A 13,802-nucleotide genomic window follows, 5' to 3' on the forward strand; every position below is an offset into this window, starting at 1 on the left:
GGTTAGCCCGCAACTTCCTCTTCACGATATCCCTCCGGACACGAACCGAGAGGACCAAACGCTCCACGCTCGATCATGGCCCTCTCCTCCGCCGACAGCTGCTCGTAGTGCTTCATCGCTGTCGTGTAACCCGAGAATGACCTGATGTTCCCGGCCTCCTATTATGATTTGAAACAAAGCTATCTTTAGTTTTGACTGAAATTTGAAAGAAGTTTGGACAAAAAGAACGAAAGAGGATGAATAATGAGTAGTGAATTCTTATTTACTAAGCTCTTCACCGTCCTGTAGGACAGGTGACCCTCTGCAGCCCACACAAGGTGCCTACTCTCCCAGGTCTCAGCCCACGCAGGAGCTCCCCTCGGTGACGACCTCCTCGCCCAACGTTGGCCCGTCTCGGGGCCTCCTCCTCCTCGACGACCTCCTCCTCGTGAGCCTCGTCTCCGTAGCCATCACAAAGCGGCGGTGAAAGCTCGCTCTAAAGCCTCCTCAACGATCGGCGTCTATCTCCATGGGAGTCCTCCCAGAAGTAGAAGCCTCATCACCTGCAACGTTAAAGTAAATTCAGGCCGCGTCACATGACGACAAGCCTTTGTTAAGGAGTTTTCGAGCCTTCAGAGCCCTGAAAACTGCCCTTTCCATGCCATCTTTGGCCATATTCCCGCCAACCCAATCACTCATGTGATAAATTGGGTCAAGTCAAGCCCAAGTCAAAGCCTAGTTCCAGGTTCAAGCCGAAAATTCGGCAGCATTTCGTTATAACGACGATTATGCCCTAGAAAAGTGTCCTGAAAAAGTTGTCACGAACCAAAATTCCGAGATGGTAGAAAGTTTACCCATCATCCAAGGATCCCAAATATCAAATTTCATCACCAATGGGCGAACCTAAGGCTATTTTCGAAGCAATTTACGGTTTAGCTGTAAAACCATCTCAAAATTCATTCAAAGGCTCAAAACTTGATGAAAATTCGAAGCAAACACATGGTTATGTTCCTAACATCACCTACTATCCATTTCTAGCATCAATTTGGCATAGCAAATCCATTTGGGGGAAAAGCCCCAAATTTTCGATCAAAAGGGTCAAAAACCCTAATTTTCGCGGCTCAAAATTCGACAAATGAAGAAGATTAATGCAAGATTAAGACGCATACCTCGATTAGTCATGTTTAAAGCAAGCTTTTGAATCAAACCTTGGCGGAAATGGTGAAGATTTGAGAGAGAAATTGCAAGAATTGTGTTTCGAAATAATGAAACACAATCCTTCTGAGTTCGCGTTTTTACGCAGAAATAGCCAAATTGGGGAAAAGACGCAGTAGGCGCTGCGCCTCTTCCAAGAGACGCAGCTCTTGCTGCGCCTCTTCCTTTGTGTTCCCTCCATACGGATTTTCAAAAATTCGTTATGAGTTCGTTATTTGTGGGCCCATCTTTGGTGCGCCTCTTCTTCGACGCTATTACATTCTTTTGGTCCGTCTCGATGATTTTCTTTCATTTCGGCCCGCATTTTATCCCGCGCAGCAGTATTTTGCAGTATTGCTCAAGATCATTATATCCAGCGCAGTAGTATTTCGCAGTACTGCTCACTCAAGATTTCTCCCACGACGATCTAGATGTTCCTAGTCGTCAAAAATATTCCCCAGCAAGAGTTTGTTTGAGACCGACGCAAGCAGATTCAACCTCAAGTTTTTGCCAGAGTTCGCTTGAGACCGACGCAAGCGGATTCCCCAGCAGTTTCTACCGACGTCCTGCTGCTTTCAATATTTCTTGTTTCTCCGCGGAGTTCGACAAAGGTGACGTTCTCCGGAAGTCTCAGGTATGATTTCTTCTTATGGGTGGCGAGCCTCCTTACGTAGTCTAATGGACTTTAAACGACCCTCCCCGATAGTCGACAGACTCTAAAATGTTCCCGACGACAGGTCCTTGGTTCAGACCCCTTGAGCCGCCTCGCGTCGCCATAGTCGTCAGGTTGTAATCTTTGATTGACCTGATGGCTATACTTTGACTTTCGCCTTGTCCAAGCCTCAGTCAAAGTGGGGGCTCTGTAGATACCTCATTTCTGCACCTCCCGCAAACCACCCGGTGATGATTGGGCCGCATGTTTGATACGCGGAACGATTTGTGACAGTTCATAAGATTATCGTCAAGTGATTGCTCAAATATTAATGTCTACCTCTTAGTTGTCATCTACGTCCTGATACGGTCGTTTTGGCAGTAATTTGAGTACATTCGGAGTCCGGGTCAAAAACCGTCTCCCATTTCTGATAACTGTTAAATCCCGAGTCAGAATATTCTGGAATGTTCCGGATATTTCTATTCCATATTTCACAAATTTTATCTTTTGGCAAATAATATCCCGTAATATTCATAAGATAATCGAATTATTTCCGTCCTACCATAACTCAAACGCGGAAATCTTTCTTCAGCAGGAGGAAACCTCCTGGGAATAGACGCAGTAGGTGCTGCGCCTCTTCCAAGAGACGCAGTGGCTACTGCGCCTTTTCCCGGGCCCTTCTTTGCATGTCTTACGTATCTTTTTCATATCTTTCCGAGATTCACTTCCAAAGAGTCTCCGAAACCCTATTCCTTCGTGTGATTAGTATAAATAGGAGCCTTCGTTCCTCATATTTCTCACGCGAGTGTCCGCCCTTCTCTTCTCCCTTTGCATTCTAGACTTTGTTCTTACTAATTGGCGCCTACGTGCTTGGACTTCCGACCACGTAAGCTCGGATCTTTCCGGGTACCAGCCTCTCCGTTGCATGACCGACCAATTTGACCAACTACACCAACAATCAACTTTAATTAATCAATCGTTTTCCTCTTACGAGGGCACTCTCTTTGCATTCGCGTCGAGCATTCACTAGTCGATATCTTAGTTCATCTCGTTTCGTCAACATGTAAGTCTGAGGGTGTATAATCCTTATTTATTTATTGTATTTTATTTATCGTATCACCATTGTAAGATTTATGTCGAAAACACCATTAAAACCGATTTCTAAAACCGTGCTTTAAAACTCGCTTTCGCGGATTTCCGGTGAGACGGACGTCGAGAAAAGACGCAAAGAATCGCTGCGCCTCTTCGAAGGAGCGCGTTCAGCTCGCCGCCTCTTCGTGAGGCCGCGCAGATTCTCGCTTCTTTTCTTCTTCCTCGTCCTCTGTAATTCGTTTTGTTATTTGGTCGTCTGTTAATTCTTCGATATAATCGTCACTGATAATTCACATGTATATTATTCATCATTCATTAGCATGTTTAATTCATTAAATCCGACTTAAATCCTAAATAATCCATATTTACGGGTTTTCGTCATTAAATTCAAACCCGGATTTTAGAGATTCAATTTGTTCATATTGGGTTTCTGGGATTCGTCATTGATATAGTTTTCGTCTGTTTATTCGCGTATCCATTGTATACCCATCGTATTTAGCCTAATTGATTTATTTCAACAGAGGACTCATTAATGTTTTCATCATAATTTCATGTAATAATTCGTTTGTATCCGTATCGTTCATGTTTTACTGCTTTCATGACCATCATTCACATGTAATTAACCTATTAATCACTTCCATCCGAGTAAATAATATAATCAATCCTTAAATTTACCAATTCAAATTAACGATTTGCAGTTCCGGCTTCACAGCCAGAACTCACCCTTGGAACAGACGCAGCAACTGCTGCGCCTCTTCCAGAGGGCGCAGTCCTGCTGCGCCTGTTCCAGGATGAGTTCTGTCCCTGAACTCCTTTTCTGCCTTGACATAGATTAATTAGTCTATGTATTTACTAACTATTATCCGTATTATCACGCTAATTCCTGTTCGTTAATTTATTTGTTTCATTCTTTTATTCCTTTTTCTCAAATTATCCGTTTTAAAGGTATTTTCGACATAAATCGCCTAATCCGATGTAATTATTGTAATTTCCATTCTTGTAATTTTCAATTATTGTATTTTCTTTTATTATTTGTATGTTCTCACATGTAAATGAGCATTAAATCCTACTTCGACCCAATTGTATGCTAATTACGTGTCCACCGACTTAGTATTAATTCTTCACATGTTAGGACTAAAACTTGGATGTTGCATTGCATGCATATAGCCGACGATATATCGAGTACGGATAACTTTCCTAATCATTAGTAGAGGCCGCTATCGAGGCGGGCGGGATTAGGTGTTCGATCAAAAGAGCTTCCTAATACGTACCCTCACCCCTTACTCCAGATCTCCGTGAGCACCCGTGTTCATTGGCATCCACGAGAGTCATTCTAGACATAGAATGCTAAGGGTAACGATTGCTTAGTGTTCATGTCACTACTTTGTGTCTTGACATGACACGAGGTATTCGAACGGTTCCAATTTCCCATAAAAATTGGTGGCGACTCCATACAAAATGCAAACGCTTGTCTCGTTTCCCACCAAGCGCCCCCGTGGGCGGCCCGCTGTCCACACTTCTACTAATAATCATGGTAATAGCCACGTCGGTCTTCGCGATATTATGATGTCGTCGTAGGATTATCAGTTATAGGTTTTTAAACTTGTAATTTAGCTTTGTTGAAACTTATTTAGTAGTAGTTGTAGTCGTTTAATTCAGTGTATTTGTTTACATTGACACAATTTTATTAGTTTATGGTTGAAGTTATAATGAAATTTTAAAGATGTGTCATAGTCATGCTTTATTGCAATTTAGCGTATAAAATTACCGAGCTCGAAACCTTTATTACGCAGCTCAAGTTATTTCTTGCGGAGCTCGAAACGTAGTCATGGTTTATACAATTTGGCGTATAATAAAATTAAAAAACTCGTTTTCTTTCTTAAGTAGCTCTAATAGTTACATACGTAGCTCGAAACCTTTGTTATAAAAATTTGTACGTAGTCATGTTTATTTCAATTTAGCGTATAAAATTACAGAGCTCGAAACCTTTCTTTCGTAGCTCTAATAGTTACATATGGAGCTCGAAACTTTTGTTGCAAAAATTTGTACATAGTCATGGTTTATTGCAATTGTTAGCGTATAAAATTACGGAGTTCGGAACCTTACTTACGAAACTCGTTACCTTTCTTACGAAGCTCGACACATTACTTACGAAGCTCAAAACCTTTGTTACGGAGTTCGAAAAGATAGCTCAAATTGTATCATACAAAACTTGAAATCTTAGAATATGCCCAAAAAATACTGTCATGTTATTCCAATCTTGTACCTCGAACATGAAATAGTTATTATCATAAAAAACAACATACATAGTTTGCAATCTGTAAAAAAGTTTCATATAATAAATCACTTGGAGGCTTTTTGAACTAGTTCCTCGACCAAAGAACATGCATTTGATTTAACTTCATTTCCCACATAATTGACAATCTCGAAGGCGTATTTGATTCTCAAGTTATGCAGCGGCTTGAACTGTTGGTGTAGGCACGGAAAATTTATTAATGTGCCAAATAAGTAAAATAAATTAATTATTTTGAGTTAATACCAAATTGTAACTTAATTTAATTATTTTGTCCCGATTAAATGTAATATGGGTCGATTCGGATTACAAAAGGAGTTATTCGGATCACTAAACCCAGAAGGAATCAAATTGGGCCAAGGTTGCTAATAGACCCACGAATGGGCCTCTGACCATCAAAGTCCAATAAGAGGATTTGAAACTCTATAAATAGAGCTCTTCTCATTCATTCAAAGGGTTGGAAATTCATAATTGCAAAGGAGCTAGAGAGAACAAGGTACAAATTCCTACAAATCCTCTCTGTCAAAATCATTGCAAGCAGTCAACAAGCACATCAAATCGTGCCGCCTGCGCTGAAGATTCAATCACAAATTCAAACCTTCAAGATAGATTCAAGTCATCGCGACCCTCTCAAGAAATCAAATCTACTTCGCGTGTAGAGCAATTAAATTTGTCTACACGCGCACCCCTCACGTGTACCCCGTACACGTACCCCTTACGGCATATTAGAATCAGAGGATACATTAGAGATTGTACACATACTTTTGATATTTATTAATAAAATTTAATTGTTTCCTTGTTTTGTATTTCAGTTATCGTTATACAAAATTTGCTGTTACAAATTTTGGTGAACCCGATGTGAAAATCTCTACCTCTCATCTCTACTGCTGTTTGATTCAAGTCTACCAAAACAAGAAGATGTCTACTAAGCAAAGCATCTCCTCCAGTCCATCCAAGAAGACCTACGCAGATATCTGCAGGTACCCCCATTTCTTTGCTACCTCCCCTCGCTACGCGATCGGTTGGCATCTCCACAAGAGGAATGGCGAAGAAGGCTGCTTTGTCAATGCCGCTTGCGCGCGTCACGCTCCGCACACGTCCCAACTAGGCCGCGCAAGTTTCTCTCGTCGCCTCCATAGCCGCCTTGCTACAACGCTCCTGGCCGCCTCTTCTCCTTCACGCGAGGAGACTAAAAGTGTTAAGGTTGACAAGAAGGCTTCTCCATGGAAACCCAAAGCGTCGCCAAAGAAGAAAGAAACCTCAACTCCTAACGTTGCTTCAGTCATGGTGATAAGTGGCGATACTCTTGAGGCTCGAATGCAGAAAATGAATGATCTCCTTGAAAAGATGATGAAGGAGAGTGAAGAAAAGAACAAGAAAATTGATGAGCTCCAAAAAGAGGTGGTGGCACTCCGTGACAGGAAGGCCGAGAGCGAGCATGGTGACACCGATAGGGATGTTGATAGTGATAGAGAAGTTGGCGAGGATAGGGAAAAGCCAAAGAATGAGATCAGCAACTTCACTGAAGAGAAGCTGCAGGAGTTAATAGCCAAGACGATCAAGTGTCAGTTTGATGATAGCTCGACAAGTAGTGGACGCTACATCAAGCCTTACACTAAGAGGATTGACGATCTGCGCATGACATCCGGCTATCGGCCTCCAAAATTTCAATAGTTCGACGGGAAGGGGAACCCAAAGCAACACATCGCCCACTTCGTCGAGACATACAACAATCTTTGGAAAGAAGGTGATCGTTTGGTGAAGCGATTCGTTCGTTCGCTCAAAGGGATCGCGTTCGACCGGTACACGATCGGACTCGAGTCAATTGACAACTGGGGTCACATGGAAGATGAATTCCTCAACAGATTCTACAAAGACACCGGACGTGTCGTCGCATGAGAGAATTGACAAAGACAACTCAATGGCAAGATGAGCCTATCGTCGATTACATCAACAGGTGGTGTGCGCTGAGTCTGGAATGCAAGGATCGCTTAAGTGAAGCGTCAGCAGTTAAAATGTGCGTCAACGGGATGAAATGGGACATTCTTTACATCCTGAAAGGGATCATGCCAAAGAGCTTCCAAGACCTGGCTACCCGCGCCCATGACATGGAGATCACAATCAAAGAACATGGTAGTGCTCGACCAAGTTCTTCTAAGGTGCCAAGTGAAAAGAAGGAGTTCAAGAAAACTGATAAGAACTCCAAATCGTCGACAAAGGAAACAATGGTCGTCGAAACCAGCAGTGCACCTGTCAAATCTCGTCAAAACCTAAGTATGAAAAGAAGAAAGAGTCATTCTCTTACAACTACCAACGAGACAAGCCTACATTGAAAGAGTTGCAGGCTAAGAAATACCCATTCCCAGATTCTGAGTTTTCTGGAATGCTCGATGACCTCTTAGAGAAGAAGGTTATACAATTGCCAGAGTCGAAGCGCCCTGAGCAAGCAAACAAGACAAACGATCCCAATTACTGTCGTTATCACAGGCTGGTGAGTCACCCTATTGAAAAGTGTATAACACTCAAGGAGAATATCATGCAGCTCTCCAAGGAAGGGAAGATCATTCTTGACTTGGATGACACAGTAACTACAAATCAAACTACTGTAGTCTTGGAGCAACTTGACGAGCCAATTATACGACAAGGATGGTGTGTGTATATGTTGCAGTTCGGGAGTTTTGAGCCTGTGGCATTACGGATCCAAGGGTCGTTGTCGTCACTACCTCCAATGTCATTGGAAGAAATACTACCTCCTCAGGATAAGAATGAGGAAAAGAAGCATGAAGATGACGATGAAGGTTGGACTTTGGTTACGCGCAAGAAGTCAAAGAAACAAATAAGACAAATAGCGCAACCTGTTCACCGTCGAAGAAAACAATCAAAGAAGACTAAACCTCTCAAGACAAAGGGAAATAAAAAGCCCAAAACAGTGATCAAACCACATGTCTTGCCTATCGATGTACTTGAGCAAGAACCACCGAGTCCCGTCACCTTAAGAGAATTCTTCCCACAAGACTTCTTAAACAAGGTTACCGTGTGCACCGTCTCAGCTACGGAAGGTGGTGATGATAAAAAGAAGATAGAGGAAGGAGGCCCATATGATGCGGTATTGGCACAACAGTTGCATTCTGAAAAGGAGAACGAAATAGTGGCTGCTCTTGACGCCCTTCCTACAAATATGGGATGGAAGCAAATCTTTCATCTACCTAAAGAGAAGCGTCAGCTGATAATTCAAGGATTTGAGAAGCCCGAGTTGTATGCGGGCAGGATGAAAGAAAAAATTGAGCCTCTTGAGCAATCAACTGGATGTGTCTCATGCAATGCAGCCTTGAGTTTTTCAGATGAGGATTTACTTCTTGGATCCAAGCCTCACAACAGGACACTTTATGTGTCTGGGTACATCCGGGGGCAAAAGGTCAAGCGCATTTTAATAGATGGAGGCTCAGGAGTCAATCTTATGCCAAAAGCTACCATGAACGAATTAGGGATCACGATGGATGAACTCTCCAGTAGTCGAACAATGATTCATGGTTTCAACTTGAATGGGGAGCATGCGGTTGGCATGATCCGTGTGAACCTTACCATGGGTGATCTTTCTTCCGACACATTGTTCCATGTCATGGATGGCAAGACATCGTTCAAACTATTGCTGGGACGACCTTGGAAGCACGAGAATGGAGTTGTCGCCTCAACCCTCCATCAATGCTTGAAATATTATCGTGGTGGCGAAAGGAAAATAGATGGAGATGCCAAACCTTTCTCTAAGGTCGACTCTTTCTTCGCTGATGCAAAATTCTTTGAAGAGAATGGTACTTCCAGTGAGTTCATGCCAACCACCATCTCTTCAACAGGAAAAGGAGGTAAGCGGGAAAAGAACATCATCAAAGAAGATAAAGCTGCAAGTCCTGCTAAAGAAAATGATGTTAAGAAAGATGTAGACAAGGTCAACAAAACAGCTACTCCTGTTGCGTCACCTAAGAAGCAAGAGACGCCGCAGAAAACTACACCACCAGTACTACGCTACATCCCGAAGTCTCGCCGCAAAGATGGGGAGAGTCCTTTTGCAGAGTGTCTAACATCAAAGATAGAGCCTAAGGATAAAAAGTCAAGTCTGGTGTTCAAGCAGGAATGGGTAGCCAAAGTCGTTACACCTCTACCAAGTTCATCTCAAACGAAGATTGTGAGACCTCCTCCGAATGGTTTCGTCTGTTCATACAGTCAATCATCAAATGAAGAAAACAAGGGGATATTTGATTTCAATGCTTACAAGCTACTGGCAAAGGCTGGATATGACTTTACAAATCCGACTCCTCTTGGCAAAGTTATAAAAGTTGAGCCGTACGGTCTTAACAAAGCGCAACATGAAGTATTCAAGCAAGATGGGAGCTTCATGGTGACCAGGGCCGGGCTCGGATATGAGTCTCCTGCGCCTGTGAAGATTGGTGCTCGTAGAAAAGGGGCTATTGCATCTTCTCAGTACATCACAGTAGAAGAGGTCGAAGAAAATGAAGAAGGAGAGGAAAAGATGCATCCATCTTCAGTCTTCGATCGAATAAGTCCACCTGCAGAGAAGTGTCGTCCTTCTATATTTACAAGGTTAGGGAGACCAAATGCTTCAACCAAACACATTTCTGTCTTTGCTAGGCTTGGCAATCAAGGAGAAAGTAAGGTCAAAGTGTCAACACCTTCGTTGCGTATAAACAAGAAGGGCGCAATACATGAACGCTTGGGTGGTCCATCAAAAACAGTCTTCAGTCGACTAGGGGCTCTCAAGAGGAATAGTGGTGAGGGTCGTCCTCTCTCAACTTTTGCAACACAAAATGAAGAAGAAGTAAGAGTAAGCGATGATTTGAGAAGCGCAATACCATCTCGCATGAAGTGTATGCAAGTAGTGGATATCATCCAGCATGAGCCACTCAAAGCAAGGAGGCGCGTACTAGTTCTCACAATCCAGTCAAAAAATGTTGAGCCTATTCCTTCATCTTCACGTCCTTCTGGTGTAAAGAAGCCAGGAGATTTAGAAGTTACAACGTCGTCATATCACATCACAATAGAAGAGATACCTGATGAGAGTGAAGAAGTCGAGGCCGATGAGGCCCCGGAAACACTTGAAGACGGGGGGCAATCGACTGTGGATGAACTCAAGGAGCTCAACTTGGGAACTACGGAAGATTCTCGCCCCATTTATATTAGTGCTCTGCTGACTAAAGAAGAAGAAGAGGAGTACTACAAGTTGTTGGTCGAGTACAAGGATGTCTTCGCTTGGAGCTATAAAGAGATGCCTGGACTCAGCCAAAAAATTGCAGTTCATCGTCTAGCAATCAAGAAAGGCACCAGTCCCAAAAAGCAACCTCAACGTCGTTTCAGGCCGGAGCTTGTACCTGAAATTGAAAGGGAAGTCAATAAACTCATTGAAGCAGGTTTCATTCGAGAAGTCAAATATTCTACCTGGATAGCAAACATTGTCCCATTCAGAAAGAAGAATGGACAACTGCGCATATGTGTCGACTTCAGAGACCTTAATGATGCATGCCCGAAGGATGACTTCCCTTTGCCAATACAGAGTTGATGATTCACGCAACCACAGGTCATGAAGCCCTCTCATTCATGGATTGTACTGCTGGTTACAATCAAATACATATGGCACCCGAAGATCAAGAAGCAACAGGTTTTCGAACCCCAAAAGGGATCTTCTGCTACACAGTCATGCCGTTTGGATTGAAGAATGCTGGCGCTACATACCAACGCGCAATGCAAAATATCTTTGATGACATGCTGCATAAAACAATAGAGTGTTATGTTGATGACGTGGTTGTCAAATCAAAGAAAAGAGAAGACCATATCAAAGACCTTCGAACCGTCTTTGAAAGACTTAGAAAATGTCAACTCAAGATGAATCCAGTCAAGTGCGCATTTGGAGTCACATCTGGGAAGTTCTTAGGTTTTGTGGCCAGGCATAGAGGCATTGAAATTGACCAAACAAAAATCAAAGCTATCAACGAGATGCCGGAACCAAAGACATTGAAAGAGTTGCGCGGATTGCAAGGACGTTTGGCATACATCCGAAGGTTCATCTCTAACTTAGCCGGGCGTTGCCAGCTGTTTAGCCATCTCATGAAAAAGGATGCTCCATTTCAATGGGATGAAAAATGCAAAAATGCTTTTGATAGCATCAAGAAGTACTTGGCCAGCGCGCCAGTGCTGGGGGCACCAATTCCAGGAAGGCCACTTGTCCTCTACATTGCAGCACAAGAACGCTCACTGGGGGCAATGTGTGCTCAAGAAATTGAAGACCGCAAGGAGAGAGCACTCTACTACTTGAGTCGTACCTTGGTTGAAGCTGAGTTGAATTACGCGCCCATAGAGAAGATATGTCTTGCTTTGGTGTTCACCATCCAGAAGTTGAGGCACTACATGCAGGCACATACCATACATGTGGTCTCAAAAGCTGATCCAATCAAGTACATACTCTCAAGACCAGTCTTGTCTGGAAGACTTGCGAAATGGGCAATGTTGCTTAAGCAGTATGACTTGGTGTTCGTGCCTCAAAAGGCTGTGAAAGGTCAAGCTATCGCCGACTTCTTTGCTAATCATCCAGTACCAGCAGAGTGGGAAATTTCAGATGACCTCCCAGGAGAAGAAATTTTCTATGTGGACGTCCTACCTCCATGGCAAATGTACTTTGACGGTGCTGCAAGGCAAGATGGAGCTGGAGCTGGAGTTGTATTCGTAACTCCACAAAATCATCTTATGCCATATGCCTTTACACTCTCTCGATTTTGTGTACAAATAATATGGCGAGAATACCAAGCTCTCATACTCGGTCTTCAAATGGCGATCGAAATAGGTGTCAGGGATATGGACATATATGGAGACTCAAAGCTGGTGGTCAACCAAGTCCTTGGTGAATATGAAGTGAAAAAGGAAGACTTGATTCCCTTCCATCAACAGGCATTACAACTGCTGAATCAACTTGACGACATCCATGTTGGTCATGTGCCAAGGAGTGCCAATAAGTTGGCTGACGCGCTTGCTAATCTTGCAGCCACTTTGGCACTGGGGGCAGAAGAGTCTATGAAAGTCCCAGTCTGCAATCGTTGGGTAGTATCATCGCTTGAAGGAGAAGAAAATATAGACACAACCAACATGATATGCGTCTACACAGTTGATGAAGATGACTGGTGTCAACCTATCATTGATTTTTTGGAACACCAAAAACTACCCGATGATCCCAGACACAAGGTAGAAATACGTCGACGTGCTCCAAAGTTCATTCACTATAAAGGGACACTCTACAGACGTTCTTTCTCAGGCCAATGGTTGAGGTGTCTAAGCAAGGACGAAGCTACTGAAGCAATGCATAAAGCTCATTCTGGCATTTGTGGTGCTCATCAATCTGGGCCTAAACTTCATGATCGTGTAAAGAGAATGGGGTATTCGGCCAACCATGGTGCAAGATTGTATGGACTTTGCAAAAAAATGTGAACCCTGTCAGTTCTACGCAAACTTCATACACCAACCGCCGGAGCCGTTGCATCCTACTGTTTCTTCATGGCCCTTTGAAGCTTGAGGACTTGATGTTGTGGGACCTCTTACTCCAAAGGCCTCAAATGGACACGAGTATATCCTCGCTGCCACTGACTACTTCTCAAAATGGGCGGAAGCCATCACGCTACGGGAAGTGAAGAAAGAAAATGTTGTGGACTTCATTAGAACCCAAATCATCTACAGATATGGTGTACCTCAACGTATCACAACTGACAATGGGAAACAATTTTTCAACCATCTGATGACAAGTCTGGGAGAAAAATTCAAGTTCAAACAATACAAGTCATCCATGTACAATGCCTCTGCAAATGGTTTGGCTGAAGCCTTTAATAAAACTCTTTGCAACTTGTTGAGAAAAGTAGTAGCAAAGTCAAAGCGAGATTGGCATGAAAGAATTGGTGAGGCGTTGTGGGCATATCGTACCACATACAAAACACCTACTCAGGCAACCCCGTACGCGTTGGTGTATAGAGTGGAGGCCGTGTTGCCTTTGGAGTTGCAGATCCCTTCCTTACGCATTGCTATTCAGGAGGGACTCACAGATGATGAGAATGACAAATTGCGTTTAGAAGAGTTGGAAGCTCTCGATGAAAAGAGATTAGAGGCTCAACAAAAGCTCCAGTGCTATCAAGCAAGGTTGTCACGCGCATTCAACAAAAAGGTGCGCCCTCGTTCTTTCCAAGTAGGAGACCTCGTCCTTGCAGTACGAAGACCAATCATCACCTCTCACAAGCCAGTTGGCAAGTTCACCTCTAAGTGGGATGGTCCATACGTGGTACAGGAGGTCTATACAAATGGTGCTTACAAAATCGTGGATGAAGACGGCGTTCGAGTAGGCCCAATCAATGGGAAGTTTTTGAAGCGTTACTATTCTTAAATCCCAACAGTGAAGGCTCCTAAGCAAGAGCGTAAACTGCAAGTCAAAGCTCCTAAGCAAGAGATTGAACTGTAAAAAAAAAAAAAAAAAAAAAGTACTCCTTCCTTTATGAACTACGTCGGCTTGATCTTGTGAAATACACTTTGTGCTTCACAAGTACGTAGGCA

At 43.2% G+C, this 13,802-nt stretch overlaps 1 long non-coding RNA gene across 1 annotated transcript in view; it reads right to left on the reverse strand.

Annotated features, from left to right (window-relative positions):
* Positions 1-5,146: 5,146 nt before the first annotated feature.
* The window catches only part of LOC141646300 (uncharacterized), a 43,214-nt gene continuing 34,558 nt past the window's right edge, over positions 5,147-13,802 (reverse strand). Inside the window, exon 5 of the long non-coding RNA XR_012545487.1 lies at positions 5,147-5,383. This is a non-coding gene — a long non-coding RNA (uncharacterized LOC141646300). The remainder of the gene's footprint in view (positions 5,384-13,802) is intronic.

Source organism: Silene latifolia, chromosome 3 (genome assembly GCF_048544455.1).
Source record: "Silene latifolia isolate original U9 population chromosome 3, ASM4854445v1, whole genome shotgun sequence".
NCBI classification, from domain to species: Eukaryota; Viridiplantae; Streptophyta; class Magnoliopsida; order Caryophyllales; family Caryophyllaceae; genus Silene; species Silene latifolia.